Source organism: Eretmochelys imbricata, chromosome 7, assembly GCF_965152235.1.
Source record: "Eretmochelys imbricata isolate rEreImb1 chromosome 7, rEreImb1.hap1, whole genome shotgun sequence".
Lineage (NCBI taxonomy): Eukaryota > Metazoa > Chordata > Testudines > Cheloniidae > Eretmochelys > Eretmochelys imbricata.
Genome location: NC_135578.1, coordinates 114,935,654 through 114,957,169, shown reverse-complemented (window position 1 = coordinate 114,957,169; position 21,516 = coordinate 114,935,654). Strand labels below are relative to the sequence as shown.

Here is a 21,516-nt window from a genome sequence, read left to right as displayed (position 1 = left end):
TACATATTGGGGAGACAATTGGGAGCTTATTTGCACTTATCTTTTTTCAAGTTAAAAGGCATGACATCTACTGAAAACAGTTCCTGAGGTTTAAAAGTATACATCTGAAAAGAGATGGAATACTTTGTCTAAATTCTACATTTGTCTTAATGTGCAGTTACATGTTGTCAGTTTACCCACCCGCAATGATTGCTAGCACACACTGTAGACTCTAGTTGTTTTCGTCTTTTACTTTTATTGATATATGTAAAAATTATTTTAATAAATCTTAAATAAATTTTAATAAATATTAACTAGAAACTAATAAATAATAAGGTTGCCAACTCAACTTTCTTGAAATCGATTCTGCAACAGATTGTTCAGGTTTTTTTATATAATGTAGGTAGCAGATTGTACTTTATTTTGTTCAATTTTTACAGATTCAAAGGAAAGAAGGATAAATCAAAGCTTAATTTATTATTTTTATTACTGATAGTAACTCTTTTCAATTGGTACTTTCAAAATGGCTTCATTAAATTATACCTATCAGTGTTTTAACAACAACAACAACGCAACAATAACTAAGCCCCCAGAGTCTAATCTTCTTAATTTATGAATACGTTTATGCAAAATTATGGAAAGTTTCATGCCTATTTATATTTTAAAAGTAAAATAATTTTCTGGGAGATGATTCTAATTAATTGATATATGCTGGTATCCTACAGAATCCAGTATGTATTATTTAAAAGGTAAACTAAGTTTAACCCTTGTAAAGGTAAATACTGTTGTGTTGTTATTGTAAATAACATATAATTAATATGTCCACATTTAAATTATTCTGGACTTAGTGACATGAAAAATAATGTAAAAGAAGTTGGCAACATACCATATGTGAAAGGGAAAATTAAGTAATTACTCATGAAGAGGTCAGAAAAATGGAAATGAACACCATATCAGTAAAGGTAGCTTTGCTGTAAGTTCTCAGAACATCCTAGCAGTGACCACAACTCTTGTTGAGAAGGACTGTTTTAATGAGTTAAAAATTCAACTCTCTGCTTTGTTATCCTATCATGTTTTTTCCCAACCAAAGGCTATGTAGAATTGCTGTCTCTCAGTTACAGGTGAAAGTAGTTTATTCCTTCCTCCCACCCTTTGGAATATGGTATCTTAAAAAGAGCCATCCTGTTAACTTCCATTACCTATGTCTCAATGGCCATCTCTGATATGTATATATGAGTATGGGCCAGGTCCTCAACTGTTGTAAACTGATAATTTCATTGACTTCCCTGGACTTACACCAACTGACACCTGCTGTCCCTATATATCCCTCTCTGTGATCTAAGGTGCAGTTTTTGTTTTATAAGCTGCACAGGCATTTTCACTTGGAAGTATTAGCATCACTGGAATGCAGTTTTCTCCTGCAACTTGTTGTGGGAAGAAGATTAGTAAATTTTCCCAGTGTTGACTATGAGGATTTTGGGAAATAATAAAATTATATTAATTCAGTACAATATAAGAGTTAACTTTTTACACACATGTGGAGCTGTGGTATAATCATTCTGTGTAGTGTTGCCACAAAAGTACGAAATCTCCATTTTTGAACCCCGATTATCACTAAATTGGCTTTCAGACCTAGATCTCCCATGATGATGAAAGGAGAAGGTGACAACCATTAGATGTCCATTGTATTATGTTTTTTTAATATGTATGAAGCCCTTTCTAATTAAGTCAGATTACTTTCACTTCTGAAATACTCAGTAGTTCAAATCCATTTTAGGACTCTCTATAAAATATTTTTGTTATATTCATTGGCAGTTCATAACATTAAAAAAAACCAAAATATATTATACTGTATTAAACCTCCTGTGATCTGCTAAGGATTAATCTGAGATCGCATAGCAAATTTCATACGGGGTGCTTATTGCCACATGTTAACTCAACTGCCATAAATTGGAAGTTTTTTGTCATTTGTCTCTTTAAATTGTTTACCTCTCCAGTCATTCATGTATTTGGGAATACAGGCCAAGAAATATTGGGTGTAACTTCCTTCTGACTTCCATCTTTCAGTGGGTAAGCACCTAAGGGTACTGGATCCTCAACAGGAGGCAACATACATCACCTTATCTAGGATCCAATCTGAAATCAACTGTTAGGACTTCAGAATTTACAGGTTGTGACCTATGGAAATTAAATATATGGGGAGACCTTCTGAATGATTAAGGATTAAATTTGCCATATTCCAGGTGGCCCCAATGGCACCCCCTGACCAATTAACTTCAGTAAAGCCAAAGGTAGTGTGGATCACTAGTACTGGGATGCATTTCACCTTAAATATTAATAGGGATTCATTCCTAACTTAACAAGTGTTGGAGTGTTGATGTAGTAGCACAGCAATTGTACATTCAGTCCAAGCTCTATTTAATTGCTTCTTAGTCATTTAAATGTGTTGAGCTGTACTTCACATGATTCAAACTACACACAGGTCTCATGTCATATGATTTTTGCAAAGAAACCATTTCTTATATGGATTATGTTCTTGATGGCCTCAATGTTGTCTGTAATAATTAGGATGAGACATAATAATGGCTGAAAGACTTGTAAATTCTACTTGCCCCCGGCAAGGATATTTTTTCTGTTGATCAATGGGGAAAAAAATGATTTGCACCTTTTTTCCCCCCATTGTTGTTCGCCATCCTGGTAAAGAGGAGACAAGCAGGTAGATTCTTTCTATGGATTGGCGGGAGACTTTTTTCCAATTTTGAATGGAATACATTTTATAACTCCTTAGGGTCAAATTTTAGTTGCATCCTAACTGAATTCTAGAGTTTCCTGCTCTTCCCTGTAGAAATTATATAATTTGGGAGTGTATCTCTCTCTATCCAACTTTATATATAACTTTTGCAAGCAGGATAGCTTCTCTGAATGTGCAAAAGTTCAAAATGCCTTGTTTAATTCATCTTCAGAAAAGTAATTGGAGTGCAAGTAGTCAGTAATGTGTTGTGTCAGTGGGGGAAAAAAAAGAACTAGCTCAAACCTCATGTGAGGCCATCGTGGTTGGATAGCTTTCAGCAAGACCTTCCTGACTGCTAAATGCTTTCTGAAAGAGAATACTGAAATTAATATCTAGACTAGGGCTGTCGATTAATCACAGTTAACTCACGTGATTAACTCAAAAAAATTAATTGCAATTAAAAAAATTGCAATTAATCACACTGTTAAACAATAGAATACCCGTTGAAATTTAGTAAATATTTTTTAATGTTTTTCTACATTTCCAAATGTATTGATTTCTGTTACAACATAGAATACAAAGTGTACAGTGCTCACTTTATATTATTTTTATTACAAATATTTGCACTGTAAAAATGATAAAAGAAATAGTATTTTTCAATTCACATCATACAAGTACTGTAGCGCAATCTCTTTATTGTGACAGTGTAATTTACAAATGTAGGGTTTTTTGTTACATTATTGTACTCAACAACAAAACAATTTAAAACTTTAGAGCCTACAAGTCCACTCAGTCCTACTTCTTGTTCAGCTAATCACTAAGACAAACAAGTTTGTTTACATTTATGGGAGATACTGCTGTCTGCTTCTTATTTACAATGTCCCCTGAAACTGAGAATAGACGTTTGCATGGCACTTTTGTAGCCAGAGTTCAAGGTATTTACGTGCCAGATGTGCTAAACATTTGTTTGCCTTTTTGTGCTTTGGCCACCATTCCAGAGGACATGCTTCCATGCTGATGACGCTCATTAAAAACAATAATACATTCATTAAATTTGTGACTGAACTCCTTGTGGGAGAATTGTATGTCTCCTGTTCTGTTTTACCTGCATTCTGCCATATACACCTCTACCCCGATATAACGCAGTCTGATATAACATGAATTCAGATATAATGCGGTAAAGCAGCGCTCTGGGGGGCGGGGCTGCATGCTCTGGCGGATCAGCACATTAGCCTGTCTGGCTCCCACACGCTGCTCTGAGTGGTGTGTTAAGGGTGACAGGCCAGGGCCAAGGGAAATAGGGGTCGATTCAGATGTTCGGGGCAGCGCAGCGGGGTCGGGGGCGGTTCATGGCTGGAAGTTCAGGCCCCAGCCTGGGTGCCTGCGGCTGGAGGGAACGGGTCGGTGCTGCAACCCCAGCTCCACGCCTCCCACACCCTGGATAGGGGCTGCTGCGAGCTCCCCCGGCTGGGCGGTTTTGCTGTTGCCGCCGCCGCTTCATTTGGCTCCTGCCTCCTTCCCGTGCCCCCCACCCGAGCACCTCTGCCCCTACTAACAAAAATGATTTAGTTCGCAAGTTTACAACCACTTTTATCCTAAAGGAATAAAAATATCTTTCCTTGTAAAATTTCAAAGCACATTATTTCTTTTACACTCTAATCCCTCTACCCCGATATAACGCGGTTTCACTTATAACGTGGTAAGATTTTTTGGCTCCCGAGGACCGCGTTATATCGGGGTAGAAGTGTATATCGTGTTATAGCAGTCTCGAATGATGACCCAGCACACGTGCGTTTTAAGAACACTGTCACAGCAGATTTGACAAAACACAAAGAAGGTATCAATGTGAGATTTTTAAAAATAGCTACGGCACTCAACCCAAGGTTTAAGAATCTGAAGTGCCGTCCAAAATCTGATCAGGATGGGATGTGGAGCTTGCTTTCAGAAGTCTTTAAAGAGCAACACTCAGATGTGGAAACTACAGAACCCAACCTGCCCTCCCCCCCCCCCCCCCCAAAAAAAAAAAAAAAAAAAAGAATCAACCTTCTGCTGGTGGCTTCTGACTCAGATGATGAAAATGAACATGTGTCGGTCCACATTGCTTTGGATTGTTATTGAACAGAATCTGTCATCAGCATGGACGCATGTCTTCTGGAATGGTGGTTGAAGCGTTAAGGGACATATGAATCTTTAGCGCATCTGGCACATAAATTTCTTGCTACACCAGCTACAACAGTGCCATGCAAACGCCTGTTCTCACTTTCAGGTGACATTGTACACAAGAAGCTGGCAGCATTATCTCCTGTAAATTGTAACCAGAATTGTGTGTCTGAGCGATTGGCTGAAGTAGGACTGAGTGAAGTAGGTGGTGTGAAAGTTTTACATTGTTTTTTATTTTTGAATGCAGTTTTTTTTGTACATAATTCTACATTTGTAAGTTCAACTTTCATGATTGCACTACAATACCCATATTAGGTGAACTGAAAAATACTATTCTTTTGTTTTTTACAATGCAAATATTTGTAATAAAAAATAAATGTAAAGTGAGAATTGTACGCTTTGTATCTGTTTGTAATTGAAATCAACATATTTGAAAATGTAGAAAACATCCAAAAATATTTAAATAAATGATATTCTATTATTGTTTAACAGCGCGATTAATCGTGATTAATTTTTTTAATTGCTCGACAGCCCTAATCTAGACCTCACCATGTATCATGTTTCAGAGTAGCAGCTGTGTTAGTCTGTATCCATAAAAAGAAAAGGAGTACTTGTGGCACCTTAGAGACTAACGCATTTATTAGAGCATAAGCTTTTGTGAGCTACAGCTTACTTCATGTATGCATCCGATGAAGTGAGCTGTAGCTCACGAAAACTTATGCTCTAATAAATTTGTTAGTCTCTAAGGTGCCACAAGTACTCCTTTTCTTTTTACCATGTATCATCAAAATCTACAGAGCAAGTACAACCACTAAATGCTATCCAAATTCATATGATGAAACGGTGTTAAAGATATCAGTAAGTGGTTTCCTTTTCTTCCTTAGCCTGAGGTTCTTTCACAAAACTCCGTAGATGTGATTTCTGTGAACCATAACCCCTCTCTACATCAGTGCACTTTCTGAGTTTCTCTCCATGAATGGTGATTACTGAATGTATTGGTATGTCTCTGGATGCATCTCAAGTCCTCTGAGCTATTAAAGGTTTATACTCTAAGTGAAAGAGATTTGTTCGTTGTAGTGAATCTCAAAACTTTGGACCATTTTCATATCTCCTACTCACAAAGAAACTTACTATAAAGAATAATCTGTCCATGGCGAAGCTCCATCTGAATCTAGGTTTCAGACCTTACTTACATTAGAAGTTTGCAGTACTATTTAATGTTTGGAAATCCAAAGGACACATAATGCAAATATAGTTGACAAGTGTTCTGGACTTTCATGAGCCTGTAAAATATAAACCTGTATGATCATGACCAGGAACGTCAATTCCATCTCAAAGTGCATTGCCAGCGAGTACACTTCCTAGTGGTCTGATTTTATAAAAGGTGAGGGTGATCATTTAAAACTCTGGTTAAAACATAAAATCAGTAGTTTCACAGTGTGTCGGGTTGCCCTCATTGTTTTGATTCATTCATTTGTGTAAGCTATATTTGTTAGCGGCTGATTTAGCCTATACTGAATGAGAATGTGTAGAGCTAGAATTATGTACTATACCAATTCTTCTAGGGTTATGCTCTGAATGTAGCATTGAAGTTCTGCTTTATCACTGACTTGCCATACTAAGAAGACCAGAATTTCTCTTTCTGTTTCCTTAGATCAGTGATTACTAAACTGTGGTCAGTGGATTGCTAGCGGTTCATGGAAAGCTAGGTGGTCATATGGTTCTAACTTTCCCCTTTTACCTCCTAAAGCATATTTAAAAATAATAAAAATATATGAAATACTTTCTAAGGGTTATTTTCTATGTAAACAATTTTTGTAGTAAGCAAAGGAGTGTTACATAATCATAAATGGGAAGAGAGGTAGTCCACGGAATTATGAGTGAGTGGAGAGGGTCCACAGAAACTTTTCCTAAGATGTGGCCTTCCTATGTAACTGTTTCAGATGCATTAGAGGCCAGCCTGCAATAATTCATTTCCATATGAATTTGGAAGGGCAATCATAAAAAGCACATCCTTCTTCTGTTACAAAATGTTCTTTCCTGGTGTGTGAGCAAATCAAGGTTTTGACCTGTCTTTGTTTCAAATACCATTCCCAAAGTCAAAGCCCAGCATCTTCTCCTACTCTTCTGTTATCTTCTCTCAATTGTAGGATGTGTTTCAAGGTGTGCCATCGGTCCTGTAAATAGGGTCATACTATTAATGGTTGAGATTTTGCAAGCAATACAGGACATTTAAACACACATTTTCCATTCAAATGAATAGAATGTTTATAGAGAGCTGCTGTTGGCATTACAGCCTGTGTTTCATGAATGTGTATCTGAACAAGGTACTATCTTAAACTAACTGCAGTGGATCTCTTTGCAGTTGTGACTGGCTGAGTTTGAACTATTCAGTGATGTGATGTGCCCATCAATGCACGATGTTATCTGACAACTTTGGACTACTACTCCTTTTCTGGTGAACCATGAATCCCTGTCCTCATGGACCTTCTTCCTCCAGAGTTCTGAAGTGGTTCTGCTCTCAAAGTATATTTTTAGTGCGGTAAATTAGATGTATGTGAGTAAAAGTAAAACATGTGGTATCACAGAAGTTAAAGCTGAAAATCTCCAGCTACACTGAGTCCATCCCATTGCAAATGCAGGGTTTAGGTAGAGCATGCATTAAACATCACTGTGATCAAACACTTTAAGCCAGACGAAAATAAAGTGTGGTCACTCAGTATAGGAAAGATTTAAATTGTTATAACACCCATTTTTAATCACACATCCTAACAGTTATACAGGTAAGGCTAAATTTTCAGACTCATTTAAATGGGCTTCTACTTTTATGGATGCACAATTTTGTTGGAGCCATTAAGATCACTTAGGCATCCACGCATCTGACTTGTGTTCAGGTTCACAAATATCTAAATGAAATTAATTATTGCAAATGTAAAAATGAAAGCCAGGTTTTGAAAATCTGGCCCCCAATTTCCAATTCCTCGTGCTAAAAACCTACTCCTGTCCCAGATATTTACACTTAATATCCACCTATTTCATCTCTAATGAATTATTCAGACATGTGTATGTGAATACTATATGTAAAACCTTTCATTAGTAAAACGGGGCTTCTGAGTTATGGTGCATAAACCAATATCTCCTTCTCAGGTGTTTCTTTGATATCCCTGAAGAACATCTTTCTACTGAAATCTTAATCCAAAGTTTCTACAGTGAAATGAGTTTTTATGCAGCTCTCAGTCACTGTTAGAGCTTTTTCATGATCCCTGTTTCTTCTACTCAGAGGGGTATTTCATGTTTCATATATACATTTTCTTTGCAGGCTGATTTCTATTAAAATCTGTTTATTGTGTAAGAAATTGATTTGGAAATGATATATTTCATTTCTAAAACTTTAAGCTCTCTGCCTCCATCCAGATTCTAGGTGAGGGTGAGGTGGTGATGAGATATCCTCTCTGCGAGTATCGGGCCTCAGCCTCATGTACTGTGGAAAGCAGAGTAAGACTTCTCAGGATGAAGCTATTACCCAGAGGAGATGTGTTTTACCTAGTAACAGCCAAGAGTAGCAGCAGCAGGGTAGGAATTGACTCAGCTGTGCCCCTTGCCTTCTGTTCCCCAATATCTTCTCAGCCTCTTGCTGCTGATTGTCAAGAAAATGCTTTTCTACAACTTTGGCTCTAGACATTTCCTTTCTTTTTGCTAATTGGCTGCCTGCCCCAATCACCTCCCACCCTCTCCCAGTTTCTCTGCTGCCATCCCCACTCCCCCTACTTCAGTGCTCCCCTCCTCCCTACTCTGCTTGTTCTTCACTTTCCTCCTCTTTTCTCCAATTCTCTTCCTTCGCCCAGTAAAGTTCTTTCCCTTCCTTTTGCCCATTCTTTACTCCTGCGTGCCCCCTTCCCACTTGCCACCGTCTGTACTTGTTCCTGGACTCCAATAAAAATAGATAGAAAGAAATGTACTTATATTTAAAAAGTGGAAGAAACTTTTGTATTCATTAAGTACCCTGGTTGCTTTGCTTTGAGGCAGAGACCTTGATTACAATTTTGAGTCCATTGAAGTCAGTGACAAAACTCCCATCGACTTATGTGGGGCCATGATTTCACATCAATGGGACTGTGATCTTGATAGGGGCCTACTTTAATCTAAATATGCAGTACTGGAGACTGAGCCATTAGAGAATCTTTGAATGCTTGTTGTTTGAAAAAGTCTATTCACAAGTTTCTCTGATATTTTTTTTTCCTGCAGTAGCGTTATTCAGAGGATGAAATCCGCTGTTTTCTTTACCATGTAAAAGTGATGCTTCTCAGGATGGCAGTATTTCACATACATTGAAAGCTTAGCCATCTTTTGGGTACACTGCTTCAGCTGTTTAACATCTCATTGCAGATCTAAAGCCCACTCAAGTCAATGCTTATCTTTCCTTTGACTTCAGTAGATTTTGAATTGGGCCATTAATGCAAAAAGTGAAGGATATCAGACCCAAAGTGATAGTCCAAAGAAAATTTTATATGGAAAAAAGTAACTATCCAAATTTGGCCAGGATCCCAGGGTTAGTGTCTTATGTGATACATGAAGTGCTATAGATATGTTAATGTCCCCAGTTGTTCAGGACCTCAACATTGTGGAACTTGTAGTAGGATGGTTCCAACAGAGCCACGCTAAGGATTGGATCTGTTTGAATTATTTTTAAAAAATGACATCAGTTTAACACCTGAGTAAATAACTATCCGTTATTCATGAAGATTTGCTGAATGATTTGGGCAATTAATTTTCAGGCTAAGGCCAGTCACCTGAAGTGTGTGGTATTGTTTCTTTTTCCTTGATAGGGTGAATAAAACATTTTAAACAGGAGAAGAGAAACTTGTGAATAATGTACTTCCAGTGTGAATTTCTGGATGAATAATCATTCATGCTGAAATCTGCAAAATTTTCATGATCATTTTTACAAATAACTGGCATTTATCAGAATACTCATGAGTTATGAACTGCTGATTCATAGCTAGCTGAACCCAGCATATATTGTGTTTGTTAAAAAATTATTTTTAAGGCATTGATCTGTTCTGTTGTGGAGACTGATTTAGTACTGGCTTATAAGGAATAGGGTCTCCTCCTGAATCACCAAAACACTAACTGTAGCACCTTGCTTTTCCTTGGTGGACTTCAAAACCTGTTTGCTAATAGTATTTGCAAAGACTGCAGGTTCCATGATGAACCACCGTCAGTGGTGATGCATTGTAATTTATTCTGTGGGTGTTCATGGCAAAGCTCTTGAAGTAACTGGTTAAATTAGAAATATTATTTTTGGTTAAAACTATTGAATAACTTCATTTTCCTACAACAGCATTGTTAACTTTTAAAATGGTTTATATTCTAATCTGCTTGTAATAATTTATATTATGTGCTTAAGAGGTCTCAGCTGAGAATATGGGCCCATTATGCTAAGGCTATATGTACCAATAGTAAATACAGTTCCTGCCCTTAATCTAAACAAAGACAAACAGAGACAGGCGGAGAAACAATAATAAATTACTGTCCATTATTACTGCTAGTGATCTGAGATCCCCTTTCCAAAACAGAAGTAATGCTAGAGAGGCTGCTCCCATTTTTTCCTTACTCTTTAGTATTGCACTAGATTTATTAACCACCAATCTCAAATATAAGTGGGTGGTGGTGGTGGGAAGGGGAGTAGCAGACACCAGGATTTCACTTACTGAATACAATTTGTCTTTAAATGCAGATGTTCTTCTGCACTCATTCATTCACTAATGATTCCCAACCTTCTACCAATCACCTACTGTACTAGATCAACAGCTTTTGCAGGTACAAAGTAAACTGGAGGAGAATCTAAAGTGATGAGCGTAACAGTGGAGAAATTTAACTTACAGTGGTCTCAACAACTCCTTTAATCAGTTTACATGAGTTAAGCATCACTCATTCCACTGGAAAAAAAAAAACAAAATAAAAACAAACAACTTACCTTAGCATGTTGTAGAGGACTTACCGAAAAAAACAATCTCGTCAGGAAATTTGAAGTAATGGGGAATAACTGAACTTGTCTTTCATGGGTAGAATCCAAATCCTGAAAAGGACAGTTGTCCCTAGACTCCACTCTTGTCGGCATGATTTTCCCCACCATAAAGACCTCAGTATAGACTTTCAGTAACTGGATGAACTGTTCATGAATTTTGTTTGCCTTCTTGTGGAGGACAGTCATCTGTAACCTTTAAAAGATCATGACAGAATAGTGTACTAAATATGTCTGACCTGCAATGGTATTAATTATCCTTCAATCTGTGAGATTTAGCTATGTGGTTTCCTGGTACACAGAACACTTAGGTCAAGACTTTAAAAAAAAAAAAAAAAAAAAAAAAGGGGAGCCTAAAGTTAGGCTCCTAAATCCTTTTTTAGAACACCTATATAAGTGGCCCGACGGAGCTTCCAGCAGCTTCTATTGACTTCTTTGGGGTTGCTCACATGTTTAAGTGCTTTGCTGCAGTGGGGTATTTGAGAATGGTCTCTCATCTCATCCTATTATTTTTGAAGGCCTCACAGCTCTTGCCCTATACAAAAAAGTTTGTTGAGATACTGAAAAGATCCACATCATCCCTCAGTGAAGGAGCAATAATAAGATTTTAACATCTACCTATAGAATAGGGTTAAACTCAACAGTCTTGATGAATAGCAGTCTAGACATGTTCTCCCATGACACTGTCATAGCATAAGGAACCCCTTTGGAATTACTGAAGGACCACATTTTACAAGCTAGTGTGCAGTGACATTCCCTCCTTTTCTCACTCTGCCTTATTCTTCTGTGTTACTGCCTTGTCTTATTCTCTTTATATTCTTTGTTTCCCTCCTATTCCTCTTCCTTCTCAGTTTTTATTGCATACAGATCAAAAAAATGTTAGCTGATTTACATTGCACTCCAGTGGGTGGTGCTCTCATTGTTAATTTGTCTTTTTTAATCTAAATAATGATAAACCCTTTGGACCAAGCTGTAACGTTAAATGATTCTATTTCACATTTTCCACCCAATGTTATGCTTGCACGTGTCAAGTGGAATCTTTGTATGGACTTTATGCAGTCTGCTCTTTCTATAAATTTGTATTGTGTTTTTGGTAACGTCACCAGCACAATCTTGGTGGGGAGACTGAGGCCCTTTGCAGAAATGGGCATCTCCAATTTACTCACTATAAAGCCCTTTTAAGCACTTGTGTTGATCAGAAGCTACCTCTTTAAGCATTTTGCAGATAACCAAAGACTTGTGTTTTTCCCATCAACATAAAAAGATAAATTTTCTCAGTGAGTTTACATTATTTTGCTTTTATATTACAACACATTTATCTCACTACCATAGTATGGGCCCATTTTATGCAATGTACATAAGCACATGCCTAACTTTAAACTTATGAATAGTTTAATTGACTTAATAGAACTGCTCACATGTTTTAAATGTTTTGCTGAATTAAGGAAGTGATTTACCAGGCTGGAATTTGTGGACATGTGAAGGCATCTGTATTCCATTGCAACTTTAGTATACCTAAATAAAATAAGAGAAGGCAAAGCAAGAGACAAAATTCCAGTTTTCTTTCAGATACAGAGAAACACTTTTAAACTTGTGACCTTGTTACATTGCACTCATATACCTTTCCTAGGGTAGGTTGGTTGGTTGGTTTTTAATTTTTTTAAATCAAGTTTGGTTTCTCTTTGAGTTTGACTATTAGTCCTGAGATGTTTTCCCTTTAGCTGGTGTTTGTGTTTAATAAATTTTTCTTAAGTGGGTACCGTGGAATTTTCACAGCATTAGATCTTGTTGGACTGTACTTTGTGTACAACTTACATTAAGTGGTAAACTTGATAGGCTTAAACATTTTTTAAAAATCTTGCTGGTTTTTGTACTTTTCTTTCACCTCTACTTCCTGTTGGGCGGACAGTGTTTTCCTCCATTTGCACAAAAGAACAAAGTTTAACATTAAAACATTGTTTGTACTGAAGAACATGCTTTTCCAAGTAAAGTCAATATCATAAGGGCTCTTGTGGTGCATCATCATTCAAGTACAGTACTTTGGTGCCCTTTTACATCTTGAGTCTCAGAGTCCAAGCCATGGTTACATAAATACCTGTTTTTTGATGGGGGCAGTGGGAATTGCCCTAAACCCAGACAGAGAAATTGATCTTTGAAAAACTGTACGCTTAACAGAGAAACGGCAGAGTGGCTTGTAATGTCACCCTTACTTCTCTAGTGTTCACTTCTGTGCTAGTTCAACTAGAGTACATATTCAGAATCTTGTAGCGTCATCTTATGAAGGTTTCAGAGTAAAGTTATGAAGTTAACATTTTTCCACATCTGCAAGAAACATTTACTTTGTCATAGTCCCTGATGTTTGTAATGCAAAAGAGGGAGTCTTAAAATATCAACTGTTTTCCAACATTCAAGTTTGTCCGATCGATAATGAATTTAGTGAAATTTAATTTTTAGTCAGGATTGAAGTACATATGGTCATATTCTCAGTTGGTGTAAATCAGCATATCTCCATTAAAGTCTGAAGCTATGCTGATATGCACCAGGTAAAGATCGAGTCCATAATTTCTGAAAGTAAATCCATTTTTCTATTTTTTTTTTTAACTGAAAAGCTTTGCTACTTTCTAGTAGGTTCATGCTTAGGCTGTCTGTCATTTAAATGAGTGAGACTCAGCAGCTAGACTAATGGTGATAGGACGGGCTTGCAAGATAAGAATGTGCATCAAATTTGTATATTTTCAACTTGATGATGATAAGCCTGAATATCAATATCATCAATAGGTAACTGGTATGTTTGCATTTTTTCTGAAATCACACAGTTCATATGTTGCATTTTGCTAAGTAAAACTTTGGGAAAAGTCTTCTCTGGGCTGGTCTCAACTCTGATGCCATTCCCCCTCCCCCACCCCTCCATATGGAGCACCTGTAGACTACAGAGATTTTTGGTTTTTATTTTAATTTTGTTCCTTTTTAGCTTCCTTACAGAATATGGAAAGATATACCCTTCCAGTACTATAAATTTACAACTTGATGAGACGAAGATTGTTTTCTTTATTTTTGTTACTCATTCAGATACTGTAATTCATTATTTTTATTACATTTGCCTGATCTTGAAAATATAAACACATTTTCACTTATATGAACACCTCTTCCCTAAGCCACCATGTTTAATGTCCAGAATGCCATCTTCAGAAATCTTTGTCCAGTAACCTGGTTATTTTTACTTTTATTTTACATGCTACGTGCAATTGTCATTGACATTGTTAAAATAATGGTGACTGCTATCTCGCTAGGTTACTCCCATTAGTTTAACAATGTACAGTGTGGAAGCAAATCAATGATTTTTAACAAAGAAAAGAATCAGGTTTATTTTTTAAATCAGGATTTATTAAAATTAAGTACTGATACATTCTTTTAAAAAATAAATCTGTTTAAAATTAAATTGCTAATTATGATGATTATGTTAAAGCCTACACTGTACTGTTATCTACTAAAATCATTTAAATTAAAAAATATTGCTACATCAATGAGCCCTTCTTAAATTTTAATGAGTCAAGGATTTCTGCAGGGGGAAAACATCTTTATCTTTTAAGATCAGATCAAGCTTTATATTATGTCATAATGTCATGTACCACTTACATAAGTATCTATATTATTTTCAGACTGAACAGTGGAATGAATGCTGGTATTTACATTTTTCCAAATGTAAGTACTTTCTCAGTTTCTGTTGTGCAGAAAAGCTTTTGCTCTAATTACCTTCGGTTTCAATATTTTTTTTCTTTACATGGACTAATTCATTTAAGTTGAGAAACCGAATGGAAGCTGAAAAAGCAGAAAAGCTTGTTTTACACTTGCAATATGTGAATAAAAACTGAGTGGGAGAGGTTGAGATCTACTATTTCTAAAGTCTTGAAGAACATGAGCCAGATTTTCAAACCTATTTAAGCACCTATAGCTGAAATAGGTGCCTACGGGGATTTTCAAAAGCGCCTGAGCAAGTTAGATGCCTAACTCACATTGATTTCAATTCCCAAAGTTTAAATTAATTCCCAAAGTTTCTGTTTTCTTCAGTGAGTATTGGGATAAGTCCTAAGAGCCTAATTCTGCCTTTGAATGCATTCAGAACTTAAGAAGAAGATCCTTCTGGATGTTGGTGAACAGAATTTGATGGGTTTTTATTCACTTTCTCTAACCTCTGTATTAGTATATCTGATTTAATTTGCAGAATCTATTGTATTGTGCTTGGTTTCCAACATGGGAAAAATATGAAAGTCCAAGTCCATATGTGACTATTTCCTTAAACTTGGATTTTGTTTTACCTTGGAGATGATATTTGTCTCAGAATTTGTTGTGATGTTAGGATGACAAGTGAACTCTTCAGAGCACTTACTTTTGAAACTAGTTTTGAAATAACATCACAAACCTGGCAAATAACAATAGTACAATGTTGATAATTGAAATTTTTCTTATTGTATCGACACTTTGGAGACATAAAGCTCAGAATTGAAAAGTTGAAAATGTATCTTCTCTACATTAGTAACACTAGACTTATCCAGGCCTTTATTTCAATTGTTGAAAGCTATGAGAAGAGTCCTTGTAACCCTATTTTAACTTTTATAGCTTCCTTTTTCTGTATCTTAGCAAAATATACTGTTTTCTTATCTCTAAAGATTAAATATGCCCATTTTAGCTATGTGATTTTTATATATGGATAGGAAATAGAAGTCAGTATCCAGATTTGTTGACCCTTGAGATCTAATATTGACCTCGGCAAGTATTAACTTCCCAGATCGATAAATGCTGTTATTGACCTCAAAGAAAAGTCAATATCTGCTTGTTAATTTGCAAACTATGACTGCAAAAAAATGTTACACATTTTGTTCTTCATTATCACCCTATTTATATCTGGTTTTTTTAACGTCTTCAGTATTTTCACCTAGAGATCATCATGTCAAAACATTTCAGTCCCAGTTGTTAGAAGTTTGGGGAGACAGGCATTGTACATTATGGAATAATTGATGAGTAGTACATGTTATTTCCTCTATCTCATAAAAATAATATCCAGAACAGTTGTAGATCATCTGTGCTGTTTTTCTCTTTGGGCAGTCCATTCACTTCATTTCATTTTCTGTGATGCACTTCATCAAAACATTGCACAAAAGTACTACATTTTAGTTGCCAAAAGAACATTTCTGCATGAATATATGAGGGATGAAAGAGTGACTAACAGAAATAAGGAGACTGAAAATGATTACTATAAAAAGTAGTAATTAATGTACAGTAGATTTGATCTATTTGCATAGGTATGACAGGTTTCCAGGCAAGAATTTGTTCTGCAGCTGGTTGGAAAATAACAAGATGACTATAAAAAGTATTATTAAATGACGAAATATTGGTAGAGAGTTGGTATTTTGCATCATTGGTAAATGAACATTGAAATGTCAGGTTTTACGTAGCTTGAAATGTCTCAAAAATGCCTATTGCTGAAATTCAAATGTCATAACTCTACTTCTGTACGTATATCACTTTGATATTTAAACTTAAAAACCTAATACATGATTTAATATTATTTTGGCCTTGTTATTATCTAACTGCCAAAAGAGGCAAGGAGGCTGATTTTCCCCCACCCCCCCCAACCCCTTCTGGTCACACAAGACAAAGCATAAATCTGTCAGCCTTTTGCAGTCATTAATTCTGTCTGATACGTGTGCGATGGTCTTGGCGAATTGAACGTTGTGTTTAAGAAACGTTCCCCTATTAAACGACAATGTTAAAAATATTGAATTGCAAAAATAAAGTTATAGTTTACTTGTTATAATAAATGTGGTAGCTGCATTTATGCTGATGATTTAATAGTATTAAACCTGCATCTCTCATCTTGGGAACTCAAAGCTTTTTACAAACATTCATTAGTGTACATCACACCCATGTGAGGTAAGGTTGGTACTGTTATATCTTCTTTATAGATAGGGAGCCTCAGACATACAGAAGTTAAGGGCCAGACTGAGGCAAATCGGATCAATCGGTGATGAGTAGAATCATGATTCTCTGGTGTATCTGGAAAAGAATGTGTGCTGCTCCCTACCACATAGAACAAACCTCCATGCATGGAAGGGGGCAGGAGTGATAGGCACTCACTCTCCACAACATAGAATCATAGAATCATGGAATATCAGGGTTGGAAGGGACCCCTGAAGGTCATCTAGTCCAACCCCCTGCTCGAAGCAGGACCAATTCCCAGTTAAATCATCCCAGCCAGGGCTTTGTCAAGCCTGACCTTAAAAACCTCTAAGGAAGGAGATTCTACCACCTCCCTAGGTAACGCATTCCAGTGTTTCACCACCCTCTTAGTGAAAAAGTTTTTCCTAATATCCAATCTAAACCTCCCCCACTGCAACTTGAGACCATTACTCCTCGTTCTGTCATCTGCTACCATTGAGAACAGTCTAGAGCCATCCTGTTTGGAACCCCCTTTCAGGTAGTTGAAAGCAGCTATCAAATCCCCCCTCATTCTTCTCTTCTGCAGGCTAAACAATCCCAGCTCCCTCAGCCTCTCCTCATAAGTCATGTGTTCTAGACCCCTAATCATTTTTGTTGCCCTTCGCTGGACTCTCTCCAATTTATCCACATCCTTCTTGTAGTGTGGGGCCCAAAACTGGACACAGTACTCCAGATGAGGCCTCACCAATGTCGAATAGAGTGGAACGATCACGTCCCTCGATCTGCTGGCTATGCCCCTACTTATACATCCCAAAATGCCATTGGCCTTCTTGGCAACAAGGGCACACTGCTGACTCATATCCAGCTTCTCGTCCACTGTCACCCCTAGGTCCTTTTCCGCAGAACTGCTGCCTAGCCATTCGGTCCCTAGTCTGTAGCGGTGCATTGGATTCTTCCATCCTAAATGCAGGACCCTGCACTTATCCTTATTGAACCTCATCAGATTTCTTTTGGCCCAATCCTCCAATTTGTCTAGGTCCTTCTGTATCCTATCCCTCCCCTCCAGCGTATCTACCACTCCTCCCAGTTTAGTATCATCCGCAAATTTGCTGAGAGTGCAATCCACACCATCCTCCAGATCATTTATGAAGATATTGAACAAAACCGGCCCCAGGACCGACCCTTGGGGCACTCCACTTGATACCGGCTGCCAACTAGACACGGAGCCATTGATCACTACCCGTTGAGCCCGACAATCTAGCCAGCTTTCTACCCACCTTATAGTGCATTCATCCAGCCCATACTTCCTTAACTTGCTGACAAGAATGCTGTGGGAGACTATGTCAAAAGCTTTGCTAAAGTCAAGAAACAATACATCCACTGCTTTCCCTTCATCCACAGAACCAGTAATCTCATCATAAAAGGCGATTAGATTAGTCAGGCATGACCTTCCCTTGGTGAATCCATGCTGGCTGTTCCTGATCACTTTCCTCTCATGCAAGTGCATCAGAATTGATTCTTTGAGGACCTGCTCCATGATTTTTCCAGGGACTGAGGTGAGGCTGACTGGCCTGTAGTTCCCAGGATCCTCCTTCTTCCCTTTTTTAAAGATTGGCACTACATTAGCCTTTTTCCAGTCATCCGGGACTTCCCCGGTTCGCCACGAGTTTTCAAAGATAATGGCCAATGCCTCTGCAATCACAGCCGCCAATTCCTTCAGCACTCTCGGATGCAACTCGTCCGGCCCCCGGACATCATCCCCTTTCCCCCGCCCCCAAAATACATTGTGCTCCAGCTGTGCCCTCAATATCACCCCTGTTTTGGGGATTGAGAGGAACAGTGTAGGTGCCAGCTGTGATGGCTCTTTGCCCAATGAGGACTTTTCCACACTAGCGGAATCCTCAGCAGAGAGAGATCTACTTATTTACCGTGGGAGCAGGGCAAAGGGGGTGAAGTGGGGCTCACGGTAGAGCCTCAGAAATCCTAATATCCAGTCCCCTGTTATGACTACTCCCTTCATTTGTAGTATATATTGTAATATAGTTTAGCTTTCCAATATATGTAACTGTCAGCAAAGCTACTGATTTCCATAACTGAAGCTGCTTAGGTAGTCACACTAATTGTCAGTGTGACAAAAACCAGTAATGGTATGGGATGAGATACCATGCTTAAGCACATCGTGAATTACTTGTACTCTCCAGAATTTGCATTATTAATGGCATTTACCCCTGACTTTCTATTTCAGAAAAAAGGCACTCTGCAATTAAAATATTAAATATTTGACTACTATCAAATGAATCTGTTTTAGGTTTACTAAACTAGAAATATGCAGCACCATTAAGGTCATAATTTATAATGTGTACCTTTAGTACTTTTTCATTTTTCTATATTAGGAGATTAGGGAAAAGTAAGCTCTGTAAATTAAGTTTTATTGCAAAATTATCTTCAGATGTACAGCAGTGAAGATGATATTGAGTGATAGCACTAGAGTGGATTTTGTATAAAGCAATTATAGCTTGAAAACCACAATCTGAATGAAAATATTGCTCAAGGTTTTCTGTAATCTAGTATTTAATACAGAAACCTTCCTTTGGAAAGTGCTTAAATTACCTCTGTTTAACAGAAGACGGCATGCCTAAAGCGTTAATGCATATTGTTGACTGAAAAATGCTTTACTGAAGCCTAGTTTCAGTGATCATCCTGTAACAAGTCTGAAAGGTACATATAAGCACACAGGTTTTTCCCCCCTTGGGTGTATTCTGTACTTAGACTATTGCCATGGTTTCCAAAAGGTATTGCTTTATGTTTATTCAATCACTGGAATTTGTAATTTGCAGATTGTTTTAGGTAGGTGAACTTTGATGCTGTGAAATTTTTGCATTATAGAAACAGAGATACTCAGGGTGGGGAAAAACATACTTCTTACACAGTATAAAGAAATAACATATGTAGAAGTGCATATTATGTTTACAGATTACAGTTCAGGAGTTGAAAAGGTAATGGATTTAATATAATATTTTACTTTAACTTCACAAGAGTTGCTCAATTCTGCCCCTAGTGCATGGAATTTACAGAGATGCACTAATTGTGCATATATCACTTGTCCCTGTCTGTCACCTTTGTCCAAACTAGTATTGTTCAGGAGTCTCTAAATAAGTGTCAGAAACATTTTCCCAACTGAAACGATCAAATGAAGTCTATTAATTAGTGTGCAACACTGGACTTCTTTGTATATTGTGTAAGGTATTTTGCATACATCTTCCATTAGCGCTAATAGGAGGGGCTTGTATTAAACTCCTCCCCAAGCATCTGTGGAGAATATATCCCTAAATGTTTCATCGATTAAACCTTTAGAGAAATGTCTGTGTAAAGCAGTCACTTTGAAATAGACAGAATAGGATGTTAAGAAGAGTCTTTATTAATCAGAAATAAGTAATTTACCCTCACAGTTTCATTTTTGATAAATAGTACATGGATGTGTACTCAACTAAATCTCCAATAATGCCATCATCAATCAAGACAACTGAGTCAAGTGGTTACCGGTTTCCATCTTTTCAGATTGATCAAATTGAAATAGCCCATTAGGAATTGATTTAAACCAGTTTAGATAAGCAGAGTCTTAGTCCTGATCCTTGAGGCTTTGGCTACTAAAAGTTCACTTGGAGCTGTGCATATACCACCTCCACAGGCCATCACCTTTATTAGTGTGGAGATAAGCTGATTAGATCTTGTCAATCAAAGGTGCCAAAAAATATCTCAATTGAGAGAGTCTCTCCCTCTCCCCCCCCCCCTTTTTTTTTTTTAAATCATTGAAGCAGGCAACAAAGAGAGAGATGTGTGGTATGCATCCCCATGGTTGTCACCATGCAGGGTGCAAGGGTCCTGTGATGATGTGATGACTATATTAAAGACTACATCAATTTGTTTTAAAGTGTTTTGATTTTTTATGGTGGCATTAAGAGAGAGAACATTGTGGTTGCAGCTTTACTAGAAAGCAAAGAGTTCTAGAAGAAAAAAAAAATTGTTTCTTTGAAGCCTACCGGGGCTTTGAGTCTTGCTGTGCCAATGGGCGCTCAAGTGCTCCCGTAACTGGCATACACTGATCCACCACCAGCTTAGGTACTATTCTTCTGTCAAAATTATTCATTGATATAAAAGGAAAAGATGCATGAATTTTTAATCTTTGCAGAAGTAATTTTAAATATTAGTCTAATGTAGCCTTTTAAACTGTTATATGATGAAGATTTGGTTGGGCAAACAATGAGCATTGTATACTGATGATAATCTGGAAAATTATAATGTAAGATAAGGTCAGTTTTGAATAGTATACAGTGAACATCCAGAAATTAATCCATGCACTTATTTAATAAATATATACAGGTATTTGTATCTCCTCTTTCTAGACAGATAAGCCAGATAAATGGAACATCAACTATAAAAATGTCATACTGCAGTGTTTCAGCTTGAGCCTTCATCATACAGTTAGTAAAAGATGGTATAGAGGAATAACTGGGCTTTTGTTCTTCACATTTGAAGTTTGCTCACACTAGGCCTCCCTCATACTTCAAATGCAAACAACAGAAGCCCATCCTTTTCTTCCATCACCCTACACTCACCACCCAATGAAGACTGGGGCCGCAGTGCTACAGAACTACATTGCCACAGTGGATTATCTCTTTATCAG

The 21,516-nt window shown here is 37.3% G+C and overlaps 1 protein-coding gene across 13 annotated transcripts in view; it reads left to right on the top strand.

Moving 5' to 3' along the window:
• The window catches only part of VTI1A (vesicle transport through interaction with t-SNAREs 1A), a 356,897-nt gene that overhangs the window by 85,251 nt on the left and 250,130 nt on the right, over positions 1-21,516 (top strand). The window lies entirely within an intron of this gene.